This window comes from Haliaeetus albicilla, chromosome 21, assembly GCF_947461875.1.
Source record: "Haliaeetus albicilla chromosome 21, bHalAlb1.1, whole genome shotgun sequence".
NCBI lineage: Eukaryota > Metazoa > Chordata > Aves > Accipitriformes > Accipitridae > Haliaeetus > Haliaeetus albicilla.
In genome coordinates, this window is record NC_091503.1 from 21,143,358 (window position 1) to 21,169,536 (window position 26,179).

General features: G+C 44.0%; 1 long non-coding RNA gene across 3 annotated transcripts in view; it reads left to right on the forward strand.

Annotated features, from left to right (window-relative positions):
- The window catches only part of LOC138690339 (uncharacterized), a 58,597-nt gene extending 32,866 nt beyond the window's left edge, over positions 1-25,731 (forward strand). The window contains exons 2-3 of one of the 3 annotated variants that reach the window (XR_011329184.1): positions 8,619-9,327; positions 25,604-25,731. This is a non-coding gene — a long non-coding RNA (uncharacterized lncRNA). Of the gene's footprint in view, positions 1-8,618; positions 9,328-10,304; positions 11,519-20,427; positions 22,110-25,603 lie in introns of those variants that run through there. The other 2 variants (XR_011329183.1, XR_011329185.1) reach the window with 2 other exon arrangements.
- The last annotated feature ends 448 nt before the right edge of the window (positions 25,732-26,179 follow it).

A 26,179-nucleotide genomic window follows, 5' to 3' on the forward strand; every position in this document is an offset into this window, starting at 1 on the left:
GGCAGTGTTGAACTGTGGGGACCAAGGCATTTCTCTAGGATCTAACTGCAAACACTGGGGACAAGGTGACATATGATGAAACGGAGTGATTCAGAAAGTGACAGCAGAAACATCAGAGAAGCAGACAGAGGAAGTAGCAAGGACACCCAGATCCAGCAAGGAAAACCCTTGTAGCCTGACCCTGAGAGAAAGCTAAGAGAGAGAGAGCTTGAGTTGTGGCTCAAAAGAAGCTTCAAAGTGTGAAAAGAGAAAGCACTGCCTATTGCTTTGACTCCCACTGTGCCCAGAGTAACGGGACATTGTGTACATTCTTTCTAAACAAACAGAAGCGCATTAAAAAGCCCAATTCACTCCCTCATCTGTTTGTTCTCCAAACAGAAACAACCTGTAGGGACCCTGAATATTGGCTAACCACCCGGGTCAAAGAGGGTAACAAGAAGTGTATTAATAAAGGGAACTTTCTCCTCAGAACTGATTTTGTCTTTTCTTGCCTCTAGTAAAAGATTTTAGTCCTTGTCTGTGGTGTTATTGTCATTAGCATTGTCATAGCAACTGATAAACAAGGAGAAAGAGATGTGTAACAACCTTTTTTTTTTAAAACAGGCAGTCCAAATGTCTTACTAACAAGTAATTTGGTTACAGAATTTAGCAAAGCGGTTGCACAGTAAATAGGTTTATCTTTAAACATAATGCTCTTTTCCATTTTAACTGAGCATAAAATTGTATCTTTAAAGGATCGGCAAAAAAGCAGGGCTTCATGCCTCTTGAGCAGTTCCATGTGACATATGGTCTTTCCAAGCAATAGTTTTATCGGCTGTGCACAGTAGCAGCAGATTTGAGCTAATGTTCCTGTGAAAACAAGTCAGGGTTTATCCAAAAACTGAAGAAGGGGAGGAGAAAGGCACCTTTGCCCTGCTGTACAGAAAAAACAAATCATATCTTACGTCAAACTTATGATATACCTCTATAAATATAGCAGCTACTGGTAGTGACTAACTTCAGCACACGCACTGAGCGGGTTGAAGAGGACTCGGTGACCTGTTGGATTCCCTGCCCACCAGTGATGCCCCCAGGTGTTTCAGCCATATGCTGCCCTGAAGCCTTGGAGGGAGCAGATTGGCTTTTGGGGCCAGGTGGGGTGTTGCTGCCCAGAGGGGCTTAGCCCCAACCTTGCCTGCAATGACCAGGTCTCCAGTTCCCAACAGAGCTGCTGTAATCAGCATCGAGCACTGGCAGACAGCACGTGTTGCCTGTTGCTAGATGAATCTCGTGGGGTGCTGAAGAGCACCCTGCCTCCCTGCTCCTAAACATCCTGCTTTGTGCTGGAAAAAGGGTCAGGGACTCTTTACTTAGCAGCTGGGCAGCAGTGAGGGGCAGGATGAGCCTCGTACACAAATACACATGCCCTGTGTTTCTTTCAGCACACAGCTCTGGCCAAATATTGGCCTAAAATTATTTTTGAGCTCACTGCTACCTCAATTGGGGACCACTGCCACTGACTAGTGCTAGAAATAATCCCTGTAAGTTAATTGGTGCTGGCATTACAAATGCAGGAAGAAGGCAAAAATTAATGGATTGCAAAGCATTTCTGCATCTAAAGGATTTTGCTGTAGTAGTTGTACACACACAGAACAGAAATAAACAAACATATGCTCATATGGTTATATTCCTGCATGCACACATACACATATTTATATTTACATTTACATTTATATATGTATAATGACATTAAATAACAGGTAACTTAGCAGAGAAAATTGAATTGTAAAGGAACAAAGTTGGAAAAAAATTCCCTGTGGCTACGTAGTGCCACAGAAGGCATGTTTTCAGAAAAGCTTTCAATGTGCTTGAATGACTCTATGATGCTTTTGTAGTAATGAGTGATTTTTTTTCTCTCATTCTTGCAACAATGCAATAATTTGTAGGTTGAGTTCCTCAAGGCCTTCTCATCAGCAAGAATGAATTCCCTCCATTTTGAAGTCTTTCATGAGCACTTGTCTCTCCCCTGCTGTCTGTGCCTCCCTCTTATCCCCAAGCATAAGTGTCAATTTTACTCCAAGTTCTGTCTGAAGTTCACTGAGATTTTTTTCTGGGAGGTAGCTGAGATCTGTGTGTAGCAGTCATGCAAGTGTTTCAGAATTGACATGAGGTTTCACAGTTGCGGCAACGTTGCAGTTTTATACAACTGTGATTCCCCCCCCCCCGGGGGACATGGAGAAAGATACTGATTCAGGGGAACATCTGAATCAGAACTGAGGCATTAAGAGTGCAGCCTGTGGATTGTCCCAAGTCCTAATATTGCAGGGGAAACAGATAGGTATTTGATTTGACACCTGCCACTACACTTAGGAATAGCATCTGCCTGTAGTAAAACAACACAGTGGAGAGTAGGAAATTACTCTTTTGCATTCTATACTGATACAGAAGGAGCAGGCAGAGGCACAAAAGAAATATCCACCATTGGTGATAACCAGAGATGGATGGCTGACCTTCTGTAATAGGAGGAAAATGCAGCTCCTGAAAGCATCTTTCCGTCTCCGAGTTTCTCTTGGGACAGTGCCACCATGCAGAGTCGCTAACCCCAGGATAGTAATACCAGCCCTTAAATATTGCATGCTTACAAAGGACACCATGGTATACACACTGCACACAAAGTATTCTGCAACAAAGTAAGAAAGGCTTTGTGCTGACTCAGCAGAACTAGGTAACAAATGCAGCTTTAAAAATAGCTCTTTCTCAATAAAGGGTAATCGGTTCTTGCCTTTTCTCATTGTGTGAGATACTCTACAGACTTTATTCATTAGAGAGCAGTCTGCAAAGTTGAAGTAAGAAACAGGAAAAATAAGGATGGCAATAGAGTTGTAAATTCAGCTTGTATGTCAAGGAAATGACAATAAACTGATACATTTTCTGGAAAAAATCACTGGTTATATATGCCATTCCTAGAATAAAAGTAATAGACATTCAGCATACCAATAGCTGCAAGGTGTAGATGAAGATGTGGCTGTCACACAATCACAAAATGACTGAGGTGGGAAAGGACCTCTGGAGATCATCTACTCCACCCCCCCTCTTCAAAGCAGAGGAAACTTGAGCTCAGTCCTCAGGGCTGTGTCCTCTGAGGTTTTGAATATCTCCAAGGAGGGAAACTCCACATCCTCTCTGGGCAACTAATTCCAGTGTTCAATCATCCTCACAGTAAAAAAGGGTTTTCTTATGTTTAAAAGGAATTTCCTGTATTTCAGTTTGTGCCCATTACCTCTTGTCCTGTCCCTGGGCACCACTGAGAAGAGTCTGGCTCCAGCTTCCATGCTATTTCCCAGTAGGTGTTTATACACATTGATAAGATCCCCAGAGCCTTCTCTCCTTCAGGCTGAACAGTCCCAGCTCTCAGTCTCTCCTCGTATGTCAGATGCTCCAAACCCTTAATCATCTTTGTGGTCCTTCACTCGACCTGCTCCATTAAGTCCATGTCTTGCTTGTACTGGGGAGCCCAGCACGGGACCCAGCACTCCAGGATGCATCTCACCGGGGCTGAGCAGACGGGGAGGATCACCTCCCTCAACCTGCTGGAGACACTCTGCGGAGTGCAGCCTGGAAGGCTGTTGGTCTTCTTTGCCATGAGGGTGCATCTCTGGCTTCTGGTCAACTTGTCGTTCACCAGGACCCCCAGGGACTTTTCTACAATGCTACTTTCCAGCTACTTGGCCCCAGCCTGTCCTGGTGCGTGGGGCTGTTCCTCCCCAGGGGCAGGACTGGACTTTTCCCTTTATGTAACTTCATGAGATTCCTGTCAGCCTAGTTCTCCAGCGTGTCAAGGTCCCTTTGAATGGAGGCACAGTCATCTGGTCTAGCAACCTCTCTTCCTAACTCTATAGCATCTGCAAGCTTGCTGAGGATGCACTCTGTTCTACCATTCAGGTCATTAAAGAAGATAAATAGTACTGGTCCCAGTGTCTTCTCCTGGGGTACACCACTAGTGACCAGCCTCCAGCTGGACATGCCAGTGATCATAAGCCTTTGAGCTCAGCAGTTCTGCCAGTTTACAGTCCGCCTCACTGTCCATTTATTTACTCTGTAATTCATCAATTTGGTGGATGTTACGCTAGTGGTGTTACGGGAGATAGTGCTGAAAGTCCTGCCAAAGTTGAAAGAAATCACAGCCACTGCTTTCCTCTAAAACGCCAAGTCTGTCTTCTCATCATTGAAGTCTACCAGGTTTGCCAAGCATGCAACAACTTCAGCGTAGACCTTGCTGGCTTGATAGGAGAGAGCTGAATAACTTCTAAGGAATCATTTATTTAATGATATTTGACTCCTGATCACAAAATGCCTCTGCTCAGACTATGGGGAGTGTCCCCCTGTCCCTTCATCATTGTCCGTCCCCTACCCGCCCAGTGTATTTCACATCCTGAGCTTGGAGTCATTCTTGGTCTGCATGTCATTCGAGTGGTTTGTTATAATGTTGATCTGATGTTCAAAACCTTAGCCGATCTGTGTGGCCATTTATTCATGTAACATGCTTTGGTTCCCTGGTTAATTCTTAGAATGAGGTTTCAAGTACATCTGGTCAAAATTGGCTTTCAGCAAGTATTGATATGCAGTGAAAAAACACAGGATTTCATGTACATTAATAATTTATTTATTTCTTACTGGGAAATTCAGGGAAACTAAGATGTGGACTGAAGACATTCACTTAAAGTGAGAACTAACATCATCAAAAATCCCAAAATTTTAATGGAGGTCAAATATTTAACGAAAAGACTGTAGCTTGAGGTTTTGTTTTGCTATTCTTAAAGTCAAATTTGTCGAGATATGGTGCAAATCCTGGGGACACTCTGACAACTTTTCATGTTTGTTCCTTCAGTGGGTTCCCAGCTCCTTGGTTCCTGGTGGAAATAGACCCCTGGAAGCAGAAGATAACTAACGGACCCCCAGTCTCGTGAGCTGCCCTGCCTCATGCCGCTCTAGTGGCCTTTCTTGGAGTGGGCAGAACAACTGGACTTAAGGCCAGGACCTAGGCTACTGCTCTTCTTGCTTTTCCAACCTTTTCTTGAACAGAATATCAACTTCTTTGGGCTGAATTAAACAGGGAGGAGTAGAAACATCTTCTGTATCTCCTTTAATTCTTCGTATCTTCACAACAGCTGTCAGTTTTAGTTTGTTCATCGATCATTCAGTTGAGCAAAAGCAAGAAGATGAAGGACCATTCACCCCTTGATGTTGTTAACAAGCCTGTCAGGCTTTGACAACTTGAATGAGAGACATTTCATAAAATTATGAGTGAAATTTTAAGTGTCTCATTGAGGCATACCACAAAATTCTTTGCTGTCGAATGAGCACTTGCAGTAACTTTTTTTTTTTTTGCCTGACTCAACACTCTGCTTACATCAGACCCATCGGCTTTTTGGAAGCATCTTTTTTTTTTTATAGTGGGCATGCTCAGCAACATCAACGCAAGCATTAACACTCAGTTTACTAGCTGACATTACCATTACACATCTGTACTGTCATTTGTGTGCACACAGCAGAAGGGCAGGACGTGTCCCAGCAGCCTCTGTGAGGTCTTCCCAGATTTTGCTCTTCAAGGCACATCAAGGCGTGGTAGTTTCTTTCCATGCAGGTTTCTGCTGAGGAGAGCATAAGCAGCCTTTGCTCAGTTGACTGCAAATGCCATTTGAACAGAAAATTTTGTTTTCACAATGTACACGCGTGCAGTGCCAGAAGGATCTATTGTATTACATGAATAACAGTCATTATAAGCTTGCTTCAAACAGAATAGGTATCTGTTTCTGAGCCAGTAGCCAAAACCAGATGTAACCATGCAATTTATAGCTAAGTAGGTAATCCATCAGCACGTAGGCTTCAGCTTGGAAAAACATTTTGACTACCCGCTTAACTTTAAGTGTATGTTTATATACATAGATTTCAGTGGGCCAAACCTGTGCCTAGAGCTATGTGTGACTAGAGCTATGTGTGATTAAGTGCATCACTGAAAGATTGTCATTAGAAAAAACCCTACATTTTAGCTGTATGAATTTGTCTAGGGATAAATATAACAACAGCTCTGCCTTGGCTGGCTCTTTTTTGGTGTAGCGCAAAGCAAGCAAGATCCTATTGCTCTGCAATATTGATGGCATACCTTCATGCATATGTGATAGTACATTCCTAGCATATTATATAGTTTAAACCTGATCTTTTCCACCACCTTGATGGTGTTTCTTTCCAGTCTTACTCCTCAGAATCTTCTAGAAACAATAATATTGATCCTGTGTGTTCAAAATATTTAAGGAAGAGGAACCTACATGGTTTCCTAATTTCTTATTCTGTTCTTCTCTGCTGCCCTTTGTTGTCTGTACTCTTTTCCACGCTCAGGAGCGAGCGTGCTTTCTGTCAGAGTTTCAGCATATTCCTCTGTCACACATTCTCCTACTTGGAGCTCTTTTGTTCTAATACTCTTGACATTTAAGCTTGGGCACTTCAAAGGTTCTTTCTCTTTACTTTATTCTATGATTTATTGATTACTTCCAGCTTCTGTTTCCCTAAGCCTATTTCCTTTCATGTTTTCTCACCCTTCCCACTTCTTGTTATTTCATCTCTCGATACAAATAATGCTTCACAATTCTGGTTTTAAAGCCACAACCACTGCACAAGTTTTTCTCCCATTGGTTTGGCATAGCAGCACTTTTTTTACACACGGAGGCCCAAAGGCATTGTAAATGATTACAGGGGTCATTGTTACTGATGAATGAGTCGTGGCCACACATTTACAAAAAGCCTGCTGAGCCGCATTGTCCTTTGCAAGTAGTCCCCGAAGAAGTCATAGGCACTACTCACAGATCAAGGGACTACTCAGTGTGGGAAAGTGACACTCTGCACTGGGACTCAAGACAGCATTGTACTGGGAGAAGCCTCCTTCCCAAAGGCTGAGCTACGCTGGCTGTGCCAGCCTGACTTACTACCAGAATAGCTATAACACCGAATGAGAGGGTTTGCCAGCAGTTTAGGATTATTGTGCCTGCATATTGTGGGGCAAATTCTGCGCTAATTGCTACCTGGTGGGAGCTGCACAGCTGGTGACAGAGCGTGCCTGTGTGTCCTCTCATCCACTCTTCTGCAAGGTACCATTTTGTGCCGGTTTTGCTCACCATGCAGGAGCCAGCTATCAAAGGAGGCTTCTATTCACCAGGAAGACCAGTTCTAGCATAAGAAACAAGCATGCAGCAGGAGCTGTATTAGGTGTTGGTCTCAGTGTGAGTCTTGGACTGAACTTACCTAACTTGGCTGCGTCCCTGCTTTCCTGCCATAGCATGGGCATAATATTTGTGTCCACCTTGGCATCTTCTGATGACTCAAACTATACAAATAATTTTGAAGTCATCAGATGGAAGAACCTAGAATGGAGCAGAGCATTACTACTATGTGGCCAAACCCTGTGCAAGGCTTTGAATAGCCTTCCTTCTCTGTCTCCTGCTTTGTTATGGGAAAGGACCTTGTCTTTCTCACAGAAATGTCCATATTCCCATCCTGGACTGAGTGACACACTGGGCCCTTTTACTTCCCCTCTGTGCCCAAGGTAGTGCAATGATTTGCTGCTGTACATATGCTACAGCAAAACATAGTAATTCAGCTAGATTCAACTGGAATTTTGTATATTAGGCATTAAGGGGTAAATTGCCCTAAGGTAACAGCTTGATTCTGTGCAGTACAGTGCTGTGTTTGGGCGGGCACTTTTGCCCACTTCCAACTCAGACACAAGGGGGTTGAGAAGCAGATTGTAACTAATACTCCCATATAAAGCTTGGTGTAGTCAATTAGCTAGTGATTTTTCTGTCAGCCAGGATTCTGTGCAAATGAAGAGATATCAAGGATGTAGAAAATGATTGAACTCAGCTGAAAATGTACCTCCTGCTTGTGTTCCAAAGTAAATAAAGACTTTTTACTAGCAAAAAAAGAACATTGTTCTTTACATTTTACCATTTCAGTACAGATGAAAAATTAAATTGCCAATAAAATTTTATGAGAAAGGAAATTCTTGTTAGAAATTTTATCTGAGAGTATTGATTTTGCTACTGTGAACAAAATTGCTCTCTCAAAGTTAATAAATAAGAGTAAGCAAGGATAGACTTTTAATTGGCTGATTTAATTTAAAATTTTCTACCATGTAAAATATTGGAAAGATTATGTTTTAAAAGAAAGAGGTAACTTGCTGGTTTTCCTATATTTAAATGCCAGTTAGAAGATTTTAAATGGTAAAAAGTTGGTCTTAGGTATATGTTAGTCTACGAACACAGCTCCTTATTAATCTGTGAATAAAGATGACTAAATCCTTTGCCTCTGGTTTGTCTGTCAAAACATCTGATGCACATCCCAGAAGGATGTTACTCAGGTTCATTTTACATACAGCACACCAAAGGGGTCTATTGTCCTAGAGGCTTGAACTAGGTTTTACTTTATGTTAAAAACTTAGCCAAAAATGATACAGCCTAAGACTGAGAGATTTCTAAATAGTAATAACTGTACTTTCACTAACACCAGAAATTTGGCAGTTATGCTTCTGGTAAGAAAATGGATTTTACCAATAACAAATGTACATTATGTACTTGCCTTTCTTTTAGGCAACCACACAGTGATGTCGTCCGATGAATAAGAAACTGAATGAGCAACTAAGAAAATGGTGTGGGTTTTTTTCTTTTTCAGCAGTGGGAATAATATTAGTCAACTATGTGGCTAGAAATATTTTGGAGAGAGCCTTCAGCAAGTTCCCATTTATTTTCTCCTTTCAGAACCTCCACAAAACACATAATAAAAAATGGTCAAGATATTTCAAGATGACCTGTTCTTCTTATGTAAGAGGACTTTTAGCTTCTTTATAGAAGCTATTGGTTTGTTTCTTCCAGGTTGCCTGGAGAATTACCCCAAAGCAACGAGAGACATGTTCCCCTTCCCTAGGGCTCTAATATGATCCATGGGACCCCGGTGTTCTGCCAGCTCCAGGGGTGCAACACGAGTGAGGGATTCTGCCTCGGACCCCCACGTGGCAGAGTGATGCTCTTACATGGGTTTTAATGGTGTTATCCTCAGATGAATTCAAGTGAGGCAACCTCAGGAGCTGACAAGTGCAAATAAATCTCCAAGTGAATGACCTGGTAGTTTATGTGTGTATACGTGTGTGTCCTTCTTTCCAATTTAATTTTATTTCAGGAGTGGCTAACGTCTTGCGCTGTTGTGGCTTTGTTTTCTAATCTCCTCACGGATGCCTGCCAGCTGCTGGATACTCAGAAGAAGACAGTCACTTGGGCTCTTTCCTGTAAGCCATGTCCCCAAGTAAGTTCTCACACACAGAAAAGAAATTCAAGACAACAAAAAGATATCAGTGAAAAGGTTCTTTTAGAGTAAAAATTTGGTGGAGATTAAAATAGGGCAAAAGTTCAAATGAGAACGAGCCACTGCCAAGCAAGCAAGAATCTTGGCAAAAAAGAAGGAAAAGAAACATTGGTTTAAAAGGCAAGTAACCATGGCAAGGCAACAGCTCAATGCTAGAATCTGGTTAAGAAGTAATATCACACAGAGCTGTGATTGTTTATTCAAGGCTAGTCCATGAGAGAACAGTTGTCTCCAATGAGTGTTCTCACAGCTTGGATCCAAAATTATAACTGCATTTTTTTAAAGCATCCAGCACTTCTTCACAACCCATTTGCTGTTAGACAAAAGAAAAAGAAAGTACAAAGTTTATTCTTAGTGTCCCTTGTGTTTTTAAGGCACAGCTTTACATATGGAAAGGCATTTCGTGTCAGCTGTTGAACCAGTATCATGTTATTCTGCAGCAGTTGCCAATGGAAACTGTTGATACATTTTCAGTACCTTTCCCAAGTTTCAGAAACTGGAAGCAGTGTGTGGTTTAGGGATGTTTTGTTTTTGGAGGGCGAGAGAAGAGGTCTTGCATCTATGAGTTGCATTACTGCAGTTGCAATACAAAGCAGATAATGGACTCTGGGAGCTAACAGCTGTGGAATTAAGTTTAGGCATGAAATAAAAATAATGGCAGCTTTGATACAAGTAATAATTTACTAAAGATGTTTTGTGGCTATCAGCAAACTCAGAACATATGCATACATCCATACACCTGCTTAAGTTGTGCACCTGTTGTCCTACAAATAAATCAAAAGGGAAAAATGGAAGCTTCCAATGTTCCGCTATAAATAAAAGATGATTAATACCATTATAGTGACAAACAGGTATTGGCAGCACATAGAAAGAATGGAAGATTGTCATCTAATTTGTGCTTTTGTTTCGACATCTAGATGAGCTTGGAATACATATACAGTGCTAGAGGGCACAGCTGCAGCCCAACAGATGAGAAAGAGAGAGCAGGTCAAATTCATCGCTCACTGGAAGTCAAAAGTAGCTCAACCAAAGCAGGGATTTTTCATGGAAATGAACGCAACCTGATTTTTCTACAAACTGGGTGATTTTATCGCTTACACTATTTTATTGCTCAAAGCATCTTGTGCTAAACTAAGACACAGTGGTCTGTACCGCATCTGCAGGTCTCAGCACTTTTGGGAACCTGACTTTGCTGCTATTCTTTGGAGACGTACAGGTCTGCGTGGAAGGTCTCTTTTTGGAATTAGCATGCATGTCCTTAAAAAGATCTTTCAGGCTAAGACCTAAATCACCACATTTGCACTTTGTGGAATCATTTACACGTGTGCAGAGGGCAGCTTTGAATGTTGCTGGAGTCTTTGGTCTCTTCAGGTCAACAGGGCACATGAAAATCGCTGTGTAGACAACTTCAAAGTTCCCCGTTTATGCACAGGCTAATTAAAAATTAGGCAATAGAAGCACAATATCTTTGAACTTTCCTACTTCAGAGCTGGCTACACTGGCTGTCAAGGTGATTTTGAAAAAATTTCTTCTTAAAGAAGACGATTGGATTTTAGAGGGTAAAGCTGAAGTATTTCCTTTGCTCCTGTCCTGTCCTTCTCCCCATGCACCCCCCACCCCCCTGCAACAAATGGATGCCATTCCCTTCCACCAAAGCCGCTAGCTGCCTTACCTGGAATCAGGCTCTCTGGTAGGCTAAGAATGGCAGTCTTGTTTTATGGGGCAAGGCTACTATACCAAGGTACAATTTATTTTGTTGCATTTATGGAATCTGAAGTGTGTTTTGCCCACTCTTGAGTAAATGTAGCATATATTAGGGGCAGATAGCTCCAGTGCTGAGAAACAGGGGACTCAGTGTCTGATACGACTGGATTTTCCCTATGCCTTTACAATTTGAAGGAGTATCTCCCCAGACTCCCAGCTGCCATTGTGTCAAGCCGAACTGCTACAGCACGTTAGAGAGACATGTACAGTCTTCTATTCCATTTGTTTCTTTGCCTGTCATCTAAAGTGAAATCACTCAGAGCAGGAGTCCCTCATCAGTCTTGCTAGATGGAAAAATCATGACAATGTCTTTTGTGGTGCTCTGGATCCCACCTGCACTGTGCTAATGTCCTAATGTCAGACTCTGTCTTTGGAGCTGCATGGGAAGAACAGAATTTGGCACATTGTTTTTAGCTATTTTTTGTTTAAGAGCTCAGAGGTCTTCAGGAGCACAGAGGCTTTACATTTATTTTTATTATTACATATACTTTGTGGGGGGCAGAGCAGGAATCACCACATTTGGTCCCATGCTCTTGTGCAGGGCAAAATCTGCTCTCAGATTCTTTCTGCATATCTCCGATCTGTCATGAAGATCTCTGTGGTGTCTTTCATATTCACAGCCTGATCCAAAGGGCACCGAGTCCCTCTCTGCGCAGATATATCACTGCTATAAACAGGCACTTGTACAGAAATCAAGAGGCAATCCAAAGCATATGTGAAAGCAGAACTCAGCCCACTGTTAGTGCATATCTTAAGGCTGCTGAAGAGGAATATATGTTCCACTTTTGTGTTATTGTCTTTTCCTTGGTTGACAGTGAGAACCTTTGGATTCCGCAGTATGAAGTGGGGACACGTTGTCACTCTTCCTTGACAACTTTCCCCTTCTTCACCACTGTCAGGAATTCACAATCCAAATGACTCATGTTATGTGAGCAAATATTGCCTTAGTTTGAATTATTTTATTTTCGTTGCAACCACCTTTGAATGTTACTATAGTAATAGCTCTGTTTTTCCTTGTCAAGGAACTGTCACAGACAATTTCATAAACCTTTTCTGTAGCTACAGTGCAAAGAAAATGATGCTTCTATTTTACTCTTATGCTTGCCTGTAAATAAAAAGGATATTTTAAATGGATAGCATATCATTGCATCATAAGAAAAGAATACGAAGATGCCAGAATCAAGCTGGTTAAAAAATGAGAAAATACTGGAATTAAGGTTCAGATTATCTCTTCTGCTCAACTTTTTCCCAAAATTCTACCTCATCCCATTCACTCCTTTTTCTGGGCATGAGCAGATGGAGGAGAACTGGGAATTGAAAGAGATAGTTCCCTGGCTTTGTGCTCCAGTGATAGTAACACACTGTCCTTCAGCAACTGCAAGGATGGACTAGGTTGTACTGCTGTCTGGAGCATGCCAAGTCACTTGATAACAAGACCATATAATTTGGTCTCTAGGCATGAGAGGATGAAGTGTCCTCACTGGAAGGGTCTAAAAGTGGGATTCATGAGATACTTCAGTTGCTAAGCTTCAAAAAGTCTTCTCCAGACATGAACATATGGTGATTTTCATTTTATATATATACGTATAATTTGCCACATTTGAGAAAAATGTCCACTAAAATGGCAAACAAGCATATGCACAGTAACATCCTGAAAGTAGATACCAAGTTTCAAATAGCACAGCATTAGAGCATCTTAATGAAGGTTGTATGCTTTCTTTTTTCCTAAACAAATGATTTTCCTTGATTTCAGTCTCAACTTAAGAAAAAAAAAAAGGCTGAAGTATTTTGATTGAACTTCTCCTAGATCCTTACCTTTGGATGGATAACTGGAAAAGAAAAATATTCAGTTCAATAATTCAGTTCCAACAACTAAAAGTTTGGTAAAATTCTGAGAATATGAAAGCAGGATTTTGCAATGGGAAGATCATGGAAGAAACGGCAACATGTGTGTGCTCTAAAGCAGAGTTATCCATCAGGTGGGCCATTTCAGGCTGGCCTACAGACTTTCTCTACTGCAGAGCAATATGACACCCTGGAGCTGAACGTCACTGGTGTGTGTGTGAAGACGCCTAGGTGACGGAGACATCCATCAAGGATGGAAAAGAGACTGGAGATGGGTCATCTTGTCCACGTGGTTGTGAGCAGGCCTAATAGCAACACCTAGTCTCCCCACAGTCATCGCCACTATTGTCACAGTACAGGCTGTGAGACACTGCTAGAAATGTTTCCATACATCTCTCTCCTGTCACCAATAACATCCCATACTAAACAGGTCTGCCTGGCACTCCCACGTGTGTGGCTTGGCGAGTGTTTTATGGGTTGGCTGCTTCATCTTGCACAAGAAATCCCAGCGTGGCTTTTTCTGAAATTCGAGAATTTGCTCAAAGCACCTGAGAAGGGGTTGATTTGCAAACCCTGCTCCACAGATTGACATGTGTGCAGTGAGCAGACCAAGACCCAGAGGGGCAATTCAACATCCCTGCAGTGTCTGGCAGGAATTCCTCTTTCGTCTCCTCTCTGCCCACCTTGAGCTTCCTGCTGCCAGTTATCCCCCTCGGAAGAATGGGAGCACCAACAATAGAGATGTCAGAGGCTGCAGAAGAAGACGCTGGCTGCTGCTGTATGAGCAAATCCAGCCAAGTGTCTGAGTTTGTGTTTAAGCAACAGGATCTGGCAAAAACTGAATGCAGGTTTTCTCTGAGCCTGAGATGAACTAAAGAACCATCCACACTCCTGTAGGAGTAGAGCCTCAGCAGAGCCTCGGTAGGCATCCTGAAGTCCAGTCCTGCCCTGGGAAAGTGACCTCTCTTTGCAATGAGTAGGATTTTTCATGTGCGCATTAGGATTTCTCCACTGAAACCATTCCTGAATAAATTATTGTCTCTTTAAAAGTGATAGAAAGCGCGGACCAACTAGGAGAAGATACAGTATTCCCCGTGTTAAGTGAGGTTACCGTGGCAGAGTCCCACTGCTGGAGTCACAATTTTCTGCTGCTTTACTGTATGCTTCCTAGGGAGGCCTGTTATTTAAGTTTCCTTATATATCTCTCAGAAAAGGATGCTGTTAGGTAACAAAAATCTGCCAATTTCTTTACGCTTAGATCAGTGGTAGACCAAAGACAAGGATTATTGCATGGACGGATGCTTTGTCAGGGTCATGAACCAGCCCACACAGATTAATTTTATATTTTAGGCTTCTTGTGGTTGCCATTTTATCAGTCACTGTAAACAGCCAGCAGGCTCTCATTTCATCTGTGAAGAATGCAGCCTTTTATATGATGCAAATGGTGTTAGAAACTTGACATAACTGTGGGATAAGATCTTTAAAAAAGAATGTGCCTGTGCCTTTTGGAAACACAAACAAATGGCCATAACTGGCTAAGGGCAAAGGATGAAGGAAGTGCTAGTATGGAAACACTTCTGCAGGACAACTGCCAGGGGAGCTTACAAGTACTAGCTGGAGTCTATAGAGTAGAGAGAGGATAAAACATGATCGCACATAATGGGATGTTGCACAAAATGTCCAAGAGGAATGAGAGAAGGCAATAGCAAAAAGAGAAACTGGAAGAAAAGAGAACCATTGGAGAAGGGAGAATGGAGCAGCAGACAGCAGAGGCATGGCATTTAATCAAAAATAAAGAGATGAAAAAGTGCAGGAAGGAGTTATTTTAGTGCTGTAGGAGAATAAGCTTGCAGACAAATTGTGTTTACTTCCTCGGCCAGAAGTAGGCCCTCATGCTTTATACAACAAACAAAGCTCTGGTGGCATCTCTAATGCCAGCTCACTGAGGTTTCTCCTTCAGATGTAACCATTCTTTATTTGTGTACCCATGGCTGTCCTCCCTGTGGTGCAGGAGGAGGGTGCTTGGGAGCATTTTGTCAAAGTCACTTTCAATGGAACAAAATTCCAGTATCTGGGGCCAGGGGTCCAACCTGAAGCACTTGGTACTCTTGAATGGTTTAACCTCAACTTTTTTTTTAACAAAAGTGTATTTGCACAGAGGAAACCACTGTTCAGTATTTCGCTTAGCAGCCCTGAAATGAGGCCATATTCAAGCTATCTGCAGGGATGTGTTTGCAGAGACTTCATCACTAGCAAACAATTCTTGGTAGGCTCACAGTGTAAAATAAAGACTTATTATTTCCCATCTGTTTTGCCATTTAGCATTTGTCCATCTTACTCTGACACTTCAAGCTGGCTTGTTGTGATTAGCTTAGTGTGGCAGAGAGATTGCTCACATCATCAGTCAGAGCTCAGGCTCACAGTCCTAGGCTGAAGCTCTAGGTTAAATCCACACTAAATGCTTGTACTGTCATAAAAGCACTGGTGGCTATGGGAACATTCTTTCCTTCTTTCTTTCTTTCATAGAAAGGTTTGGTGAATAAGGTCTAGAAACAAGAATGAGGTGTGGGGGTGAGGAAGCAGCTGTAGCAGGGGAAGGGCAGAAGAGACAACTTATTTCATACATATGTGCTGTGCATATGTCATGACTCACCAGGACGTGAATCTGCGGTGGGAATTAAAGAGCAAAGGGAAAAAACAGGGTAGGTTTTTCATTTGGAGTCACAGTGACTTTTCTTATAAAGTCTCCTTGGTCTTGGCTTCCCACAGTGATGGAACTGGTCAAGGCATTTTTAATTAAGTAACAGTTCCAGCTAAAGCTGTTAGGAATAAGAGGGCTGGCTGGCTTATGTGAGCAGTGATCAGTCAGCCGGGTCACCAGTTGAAATGTGCTCAGCTTTGTATGGTAGCAGTTCTGATCGGATGTTGCTTCCAGTGGTGGCCTGTGTGTTTGGAGGTCTTGGCCTCGTTTTCCATGGCCACAGGTCCACATCATAAAAAGGAAGGACTAGCTCTCGTTTAAGAGTTTCCCTGGAAGTCTTTGCAGAGACCATGAAAGCACAGACATAAAGCAGAAAATCCTACAAAGTGGGCAACTTGCCATTCAGAAGAAGGCAAGCCCATCACAGATCTGTCACAGCTAGGAGACAAGCTCCTGTGCAGGATCGTTGGGCACCTTCTTCTGGTGAACAGATAGAAAATGCCTGACATTCACTTTCTGTTACTGCCTGGCTGCTGTGGGAGTCCCTTTGTGCTGTAAGAACTCATTATAACAAAGGACAGTGATCATATCACTTTAATTTAGGCAGCCAGCAAGGATGGAGAATTTTGAGGCAAATAGTAGGAAAAACCCACCCATCTCCCTCAGGGAAGGCTGCATATAGAGACCTACAGCAAAGTGAGGGTTTCCAGAATGACAACAACTCACCTTTATAAGAAAAGGAGAAGATTTAGGATGGATCCCCCCCTGCTCCCATCACTAAATACTGCTTGTATTTAGCCTGAAGCTCCTTTAACCAGGCGCTAGTCTTGGTCCCACAGAGTACAAGAGGAATATGCTCATTCAGTTGATAGATGCAGAATCGAGCCCTGAATTTCCCTGGATCCAGATACTTTAAGGATTTTTAATTTAGTAGTTTCCACTGAATTAAGAATGGATGACATTTTTTCCACCGCAGTAAATGGAAGGTACTGTTGCCAAAATTGCTGCTACTGTGTGAGCATGGAAAACCTGATGGTTTCTTGAGACATATTATCTGAATAGCTCCTATTGGCTTGCTGTGGTTTCCTCCCACTGCAGAGCTACAGTCCTTTGAAATGTGAGTTGCAGGAAAACTAATTAATACATAAGGCACATGCCATGCTAAAACCAGGGGACATGTTATGAGATGGCTAAGAAACTTGTTCTCTTGGACTAAGATGCCTCAACAGGTAATCAAGGCCACTTCAGACACTCTCGTAGATGAGATAGGGCTGTCTCTATTCTTATTTTGACAACAAGTGCCAAAGGCCAGATGACAAGCTCTGGCTCCTTGTTTAAGGGACCAAGGCTGCACATTAAGTTGTCCTGTTAGTGCTTCTCAGCACAGCAACCAATCCACTGTATACTTAGATACATGACTACATGCTTTAGTTCTCTGTTGTAACAGTTCACTTCTGAATAAAACAGGGTCTCAGAGGCTTCATTTGTTCACCTTTTGTAATGTCTTTGAGATCACAGAATCACAGGGCTGAGGTTGGCGGGGACCTCTGGCGTCATCTGGTCCAACCCCCCTGCTCAAGCAGGGCCACCTAGAGCCAGTTGCCCAGGACCACCTCGATGTGGCTTTTGAATATCTCCAAGAAGGGAGACTCCACCACCTCTCCGGGCAACATGTGCCAGTGCTTGGTCACTCCCACAGCATAAATTTTTTCCTGATGTTCAGACAGACTCTCTTGTGTTTTAGTTTGTGCCTGTTACCTCTTGTCCTGTGACTGGGGCACCACTGAAAAGAACCTGTCTCTGTCTACTTTGCACCCTCCCATTAGGTATCTGTATACTTTGATCCTCCCTGAGCCTTCTCTTCTCCAGGCTGAACAGTCCCAGGTCTGCCAGCCTCTCCTCATAGGAGAGATGCTCCAGTCCCTTAATCATCTTTGTGGCCCTTCACTGGACTCTCACCAATATGTCCATGTCTCTCTTCTACTGATGACCCTAGAATTGGACACAGGACTCCAGGTGTGGCCTTACCAGTGCTGAGTAGAGGGGAAGAGTCACGTCCCTTGGCCGGCTGGCAACACTCCTCCTAATGCAGCCCAGGATGCCACTTGCCTTCTTTGCCACATGGGCACATTGCTGGCTCATGTTCAACTTGGTGTCCACCAGGACATTCCAGGTCCATTTCTGCAAGCTGCTTTCCGGCTGGGTGGCCCCCAGCCTGTCCTGGTGCAGGGAGTTGTTGCTCCCCAGGTGCAGGACTTGGCCCTTCTCCTTGTTGAACTTCATGATCTTCCTGTCAGCCCATTTCTCCAGGCTGTTGAGTTCCTTCTGAATGGCAGCATGACCTTCTGGCATATCAGGCACTCCTCTCAGTTTTGTGTCATCTGAAAAATTGCTGAGGGTACACTGTGCTCCATCATCCAGATCATTAATGAAGATGTTAAACAGGACTGGACCCAGTGCTGTTGCCTGGGGTACACCGCTAGTTACTGGCCTCCAACTAGACTTCATGCCACTGATCACCATACCTGGAGCCTGGCCCTTCAGCCAGTTTGAATCCACCTCACTGTCTGCTCATCAAGCCCATACGTTGACAGCTTGCCTGTGAGGATCTTATGGGAGACAGTGTCAAAGGCCATACTGAAGTCCCAGTAGATACTAGCCACTGCATCCACCATATCCACAATATCCACTATGATGAGATCATCACAAAAGTGCCAGGGATTGTACAGCTGAAAAAGTGGGAACATCTGCCCTGCCTTCTCGATGAGAGGCTTTTTTTTTTGGGGGGGGAGCAGGAAGCAACCACAGGAACTCCCCATGGCACAGCCTGCAACGAGTGCTCAGGGCTTCAGGTGTTGCTCCCCATCTCGTCATCGCTAACCCAACGAGGTGAGGTAGCTCTTGAGTTCAATCTCTGAAGTATTGTGCATTATTCACTCTGGACTCTTCAAACAGAGCTAGCACTTGTGAACATTAAATCAAGGTTTATCATCTTGTTTATTTTCAAGGCTAATATTTTCTGGCAGGCTTGTGAGTGGCTGGTTATATGGACAGATCCTGAAGGGGAAACAACATCATAGAGCTGAGAGCCACTGACTTCTGAAGAAGAATTTCCTTTTCTCACTCATATCCTTCATCAGTGGTGAGTCCAGACCAGACAACTGAGAGTTGAAATTGAGGCCAGCTCACTCATGAGAACGGATTGTAAAAGAGATAATGCACACTGTGAATAGGCCATCGTGATCAGATTGCTAGGATCATATATTTTGCCCACAGAGGATAAAGTAGTGTGTCCTCAGAGCTACAGGCAAATATTTCCTCTTAGGGAGGGAGGATACAGACCCCAGTGCTGTCACAATCCTCTTCAGTGACAGGAATAGTTTATAAAAAACCTAGACTATCAAATCACATCTGAAGTAATTCTCACCTAATACCGTCCATGGTGGGGAGGATTAAGTGTCTGGTTCAGGTTGTCTCTGGTGATTTGTGAATACACGTGTGAGCATGTGTATAAGAATGTGTTGGTCTAGGTAGTCTTTGCTGTCTAAATGCTAGATAGATAAAAAGAAAGATTTGTATGGTTTCAGGTTTAAACCCCCTTCTCTCACTTTTTTTCTGCACATTTTTAGTCCCTGAGTCTTTCTTTTCCCTCACTTTTTCTCAGATGTTTCTCCAGCTACGTGGTGATCAGCCTCAGTGAAATCTGAAATACAGTTTTCACTGCTATGCAAGTGATGGAGAAGAGGAGAAGCTTGCAAGTGATTTGCAAGAGCTCAGATGGTGGGGACTATACAGTGAGATAAATTGGCTCTGTCAGTAAAAATCTATCTATCTAAGCCTTATTTTCAAATAGGAAATAACTTCAGGTTTGAGGTTCATTGTTCCTGAAACGCAGATGAATGCATGCCATTCTCTCCCCCTCCCGCCTCCACTCAGACACAAAACTGGTATCAAAACTGGCAACTGTCTTTACTTTTTGTTTTTGTTCTTCATTCATGAACAACATGGGTAACTGACTCTGGGAGAGAAAAGATATGAAGACAGTAAATATCACGTTTTGTCAAATGAGCCCTCCCTACCTTCACATTTTAGAGTACTTTGGACCAGTTTCATTAGAAAGGGTAAATCCCTGAGTCCAGAGACCAAAAGGTAACTCACGCCCCCCCTCACCCTCTCCTCATCCATGGAGGAGTGGGACTACAGATGTCAAGGGTGCAGGGTGCCCATCCCAAACGATGCCCACCTGCCGTGGCATCCAGCACTCCTGAGCCACGCTCAGCACCATCCGACCGGGAAGGAAGCCGGCACTGCAGCAGCGCGGGCAGAAATGCTCGTACTTCTCATGGTACCGTCAAAGACACCCGACCGCTGCAAACCCCGCTTTCCCTGGGAGCTCGGTGAGGTGCGGGACCACATCACCTCCTGACAGAAACCCACTCCAGGCTCTCACAGACTGTCTTGGCCCACAAGCCGTATGATGGAGGCCAGGCTGGTGGGACCATCCTGACCCTGTGCCTTGTCCTCATGCTGGCAGCAGGAGTGCCTCGGCTTGGTTTGGCTGCTGCACGGGGCCACAGAGCTAGCAGCCATCTCAGGTCACCCACATCCTAAATCATTCAGGGCTGGTCCTCTCCCTCTCAGACAGTTACTAGACTGATAGATTGAGATTTAATTAAAAATGATCAGCTACTGCAAGGACAGGCTTTTTCTTTTTTTTTTTCTTTCCCCAGGCACTTGGTTTACATGTTTACTGTGCTAAAAACAGTTACGAGCAATCTGGATAGCCCTCTGTTAGCTGTGATGAAAACATTCTCCAGTATATCCAACGGTGCCTGCCACTGAAGAGGCCTGAGAAACACTGCAGCTAGATGGGGAATGAGCCTTGCTTTCCACAAACCATACACTGAAGACCTGATGCTGGCTTTCACCTGGGGTCAGTGCTGCGGCATCGTCCCTGGTTCACGGCGAGGTCCCTTTGGTGACTCCTCCAGCCACAACACGGGTGGTGATGCCCATGGGCTGTGCTGGGATATACCCTGTGCTCGTCTTCCCTCCACCATGCCACACCGCTCACAGAGCTGTGGGAGACATGGATGTGGCTGCACAGAGCTTGTCGTCACGGTCTGATGCTCTTGGGGGTGACTGCCACATTCAGCACGAGTAGTAACATAACTCCTTACGATCCCTGGCTTTTGGCGAGTTGGGCACCCAAATCTTTGCAGAAATATTATCCCGACAGGAGGATGGGTCAGGACACGGTAGCAGCTCAGAGCCTTCAAGCCAGATGTGCATCTGCCTCAGAAATGACTGACCATTGCATCCCCTCACGGGACACAGCTGAGCACCGCTGCCCATTCAGCAGCAACATGGTGCTACGGCTGCAGCCAGCTCTCCTTCAACTCACTTCACTCCTCAGGGCACCTCACAGCACCTTTCTCCAGAAGCAGTTATTACAAGCCCTTTCCCTGGCTGCAAAGCTGTTTTCTGCTCCCACATGCCACTGCTCGTTCCCTCACCCACCCTGCAGTTCACCACCCTCCCTCTCGTACCAGTCTGGGGCCATCTGCGTGCTGGGTCAGTGTTAAAAAATCCTCAGTGGTCAAAGGGGGCCGCTCCTGCAAGCAGGGCTGGCAAAAAGAAAAGAAAGTTCATCTCTGCCTTTTGGTGGTAAAGCATCCATGCATTACCAACTCACTGCTCCTGAAAGTCCTTCTGCTTTGCTCACAGACCTCTACTGAGAATGCAAAAATTGTCCTTCCTTCCCATCTCACACACTATATGAACATACATGCACATATGCACACACAAATACAAACATTCAGTTAATCTCATGATTAGGATTTATTTTTTTTTTTAGGTGCTAGTGGGCTGTAGCGAGTCAGAACATTTCCAGAGCAAAGCTGCTTTATTACCAATTTTGAAAATGCCCCTGTCCATCATTATCAAATATTCTAAATACCCATGTTCAGCAGCATTCTGCTGGTACTTAGATTATGAGTCACTGGGTAATTTAGCCCTGCGAGGGAGATTGTAAACTGTTCTCCCCCTGTCTTTTCCAGAGAGGAGATGCCAGTGGGGGACCTTCATTAATATTCACTGTAATGTACATCTGTTTGCCCCCTCAGCCACTGCATGAAAATACACAGGGAGAGGGGGAAGGGCAGCGGGAGAGCTTTAAAATGTTTGCAGCTAAGGCAGGAGCCAGGGATGCACCCCGAGCTGTTTCTGTCAGTCTGACAGGGACAGCAAACATTTACCATCTCTACGAGCCATTCTTTGTGTCCTTATAAGCACTGAAGCATTTGAAATAAGAAAGGCGCTAGCTCCGACCGAAGAATAATAACGGAGCTCAGGTTGATAATGCTCCTCAGTGTTAGGGCTGGATCTTGGGTGTGGATGTGAGTGACCCACTTAAGATTTTTTGTTGCTGTTGTTCAGAAAACCTCACCATCTACCTTCTGTCCCATTGAGACTCAGCTACGACAGAGTCATACTTCATATTCATCTATAGGAACATCTGGCCCATGTCTAACATTTAATTTCCACACCATTAGAGTCAAACAATACGTGTACATCAGTAGATAATGTAATGCATTATCACGCAAGGCAGAGAGCAGCAATTTATTAGCCTAATTTAAAATAGCCTTCAGCAAAAAATAGTGCATCTTAATTCATGGATCTGAAAGGAATGACATATTTTCCTGTAAAATGCAAAGGTATGAACAGAGACATGCTTTTCCACAGTGGTGCATATATTATTTCTTTTTCTTGTAAATCTTTTAAAAGAGGAAATATCAGTTCTCTGTACAAAAAAAAAAAAAAAAAAAGAAAAGAAAAAAAGAAAAAAGGAAAAGTTCAAAACCAAGGTACATCCATAATAATACAAAAGGAGAGATCTCACCAAGGGGACAAAAGAGAAAAAGCTGCCCCAGAACACAAGCAAAAGTGACCTTTCCTTTACAGCGAAGTTGTGATCTGAATGTGAAGATCACTCAGACTTTCCATGCTCATATTTGAACAAATCCAGGCTCCTCAAGTGCACATCAAGCATTTCTTCCTCTTTTTTATCTATTTTTTTAATCTGTCTTTCCCAATAAAGGACATTCCCTAGATAGGACCAAAAATATCAAAACAAATTAGAAGCCTTTGCCACCCTAGCAAAATGAGTCACTATTCACAAGCCTTTGATTAAAGACCATAACTTTCTTCTAGGGGAAGTTAACTTCCCAAATGGCAGAGCAATACCAGGCTTACGTGCCACCCAAAGTTCACTTCAGTTCTCTGAAGCGGGATGAATGTTCTCACTTTTGGTTAATAAATACATCATGGGCTCTGGCCTTACTGCTCAGCTCCTATCTCTAATATACCCAAAGTTTACAGCTGTCTGAAGCTGAGATTTGTATTCAGCATCATTTCGTCTATCCTTTTTTTTATTTGACATCAAAATGCCATTGAAAAAATACATAGGCAGAGGCCTTGGAGCAAAGTCTAACCCAATAAATCTTGAATTGCTTTTCCCACAGTGGAACAACTGTGCTAGGAGAACTGGGGGGGCTGCCCTGCCCAGCCTGGGATACAGCCTGGAGGTGGGAGAGTGCCCGCTCCTGCAACAGTGCTTTAGAAGAAAGCGGTATTATGTGGGCAGCTCAATCCTGCCGGCACATATCAGGTGCTTTGAGAGTTTCTTTGGAGACTCAGGTAGGAGAACCCCCAGTTCTGGATCTGATCAGTTTAAGCCCTGCCAAAACTGAAACCATGTAATATTCGAAGCAGAGCTTTCAGATGACCAGGAAACCTTTAAGGTGAAGAAAAAAGCGTGCTTATCTCAAAAATCTGTGTCAGTGCCACCCTTGTTTGGCAGCACCTGGACGGGGAGTTCCAAGATTTCGGCTGTGGACTTTGCCCCAGACAACATTTAAATGAAAATCCCAAACAAAAGAAGCCTTACAGTTAGTTATTCTTTCGGCATAAAAGCCAGTTATCTCACCTTCATCACGATGAAATGCTCCGTTCGGTGGGTTTGCACAGAATAGCATAGGGATGATTGCTCATGGGGAATTACAAACATAAGAAAAGTGACACAACGCTGCAATATATGGAGAGAGATGAGTCAGCGGTCCCAGGTTCACGTGGGAGCTCTTCTGGTCAGCCAAGGGCAGGACCTGCCCGAGCACCACCTAAAACATCACACCTGTGCCGAGGTTGAGGGGCTGGGCTGGGAGGGGAAGGCTGAGGGAAGCGTTAGCTGTTCCCGTTCGGCTGCTGGCAGCTTTCTGAACAGGTCTATGAGCACACTTCGGTCAGGTGGAGTACAGCCTGGTGGGGACTCCAGGGAGAGAGCTGCAAGTGCCAGGGACAATGAAACTGGAGATCCAGCCCCGTGCGGAGCATCCCACAGCAAAACTGTGACAGGGCACGCCTGTCAGCGGTGGCAAGGGGAATTCTGGAGCTGAAGCTGAAAAATTGATGTGTTTGACCAAATTAAACAAGCCTTACTTCAACCAGGGGGACAGTCTCACTGCTCAGAGGAGGGCTGGTACTCTTGTACTTATGAAAATACTCTGCTACCGACTTAGAACATGAACAGCAGCAAGAACAGGTAGGATCAAAGATCCAGATGGGTGATCCAGCTCAGCAGTCAACTAGATCGCTGCTCTTCTGAAAAGGACTATAAAAGCAGAAGGTCTTAGAGATTTAGAAAGAGTCACACTTGACACACGTCCACTTGACACGTGTCAAGAGAAGGAGAAAAACAGTAAAACTTACACCAACCAAAAGTAATCTCATCCAACTGGCTGGTGTACTAGAAGGTTTCATTTGGATGGTTTACTAACTGGCTGCAATACAGCACCGTGGCTTGGGGGGCTGGGTGGGGCGGGGAGGGGGGGTTGGCAGTCTTAGTTTGTGTGTGAAAGAAGCGAAAGATGGCACATTAGCAAAAGATTTTGGCTAGCCACCTCAGCTGCAAAAGAAGGGGAGAGTCTTCTGCCTACCTGAGCCCATGGTATATAAAGTGGCCTGGAATAAAGCTGATATATCTTACCTGACCTTCTGTTTATCATCCCTTTACTAAGAGGCAGCTGGACATACTCTCCTGACACAGTTACTACCCTTGTAAGGATGTAGCTTATGCTGAGATACCTGCATCTCTCTAGGAAGGAAATAAGACAAAGAAAAGGTGCTTGCATTAATGCTGCCTCAGGGCACCAGCAAGTTACGGGTTGGTGGGTTTTACAAGACTACTTACTATGCTATTCAATTAAAAAAAAGAGCAGTTACCATAGCAACACCCACATCTAATGGCTCTTATGCTACCTCTGAGATACAAAGCACCTTCTTACAGAGATACATTGACCAATACAGCATGTCGTGGGAAGTTTTATGCTTCCAGCAATGGTTTAAGGGGGAGAATGTGCATTCCAATAACCAGACATATTTATATCCCCAGGTTGTAATATTAATTTATAACAAATTATTTTGGTTCCTTGATATCTCTTTTCTTCTCATTACCATTTCCTTTCTAATAGCGCCTTCATTTTTTCTTTTCCTCCCCCCTGGATGGATGATATTTGATTAAGTACAGGATGAGATTTGCATATGGGAGCTCAGGGATACGTCCAGCAGTTAGGTGGGTCATATCTGTCTGTAGATCTCGTATCTAGGAAATGCTACCACTTTATCACAGTCGAGCAGTCACGGCCGAGTGGAAGCCAGGGGCTAGGAGGTGTTTGTGGAATACAGTCTGATACTGGTAAAGGATGGCTTTCTGTCCTGAAAAGGGATGGAAGGCAATATTTTTTTATTTCTCTTGCCCAGGAGGGAAAAGTGGGAAGGGGAGGGGGTGGTGCATCTCCCCCAGGGGTGGAGAAGAGGGTGCGAAAGTCTCTTTCTTGTCCTTCATCACAGGCACAGTCGAATGGGAGAAAAGTTACATCACCCTTTGTACAGGGCAAGGGCCAAGCTAACATCCCCACGGGCGTGCTGGAGCTGGAGGGCCACAATCAGAAATGTGAGGAAGAGAGAACGGACAGCTGAGCCTCAGGATGTCCTCCTCACCCTTTGGCCCTCTCTGTGGACATTTTATTTCTTCTCAACAAGTCACAGAGGGCACATGCACTGTTTGTGGAAGAGCAAGATACTGCAGGGTGCTGCGTCCCCTGTCCCAAACCGCTGCTTTAACTATATCCCGACAAAGTGACACATCGCTGGACCATCATCACTCGGGCAGGCAGGACTGGCTCCGGCCCCACGGGGAGCTTGGAGGGGTGAGGGGCAACGCAAGAGTCACAGAGCTTCTTCCCCTTCCCTGGGCAAAGCTCAGCTTGGGCTCTCTGGGTCTCACAGCTCGCCTGCCACTTGAGCTCCCACCATGTTTCTGAAAAGCGGGGTCAAAGCTGACAATTAGTTTCCAGAAACAAAAAAAGAAAGCAAATCTTCAATAACCTCTGTTTTTCAGTCTTCCAATTATCTAGCCAGCCCAGT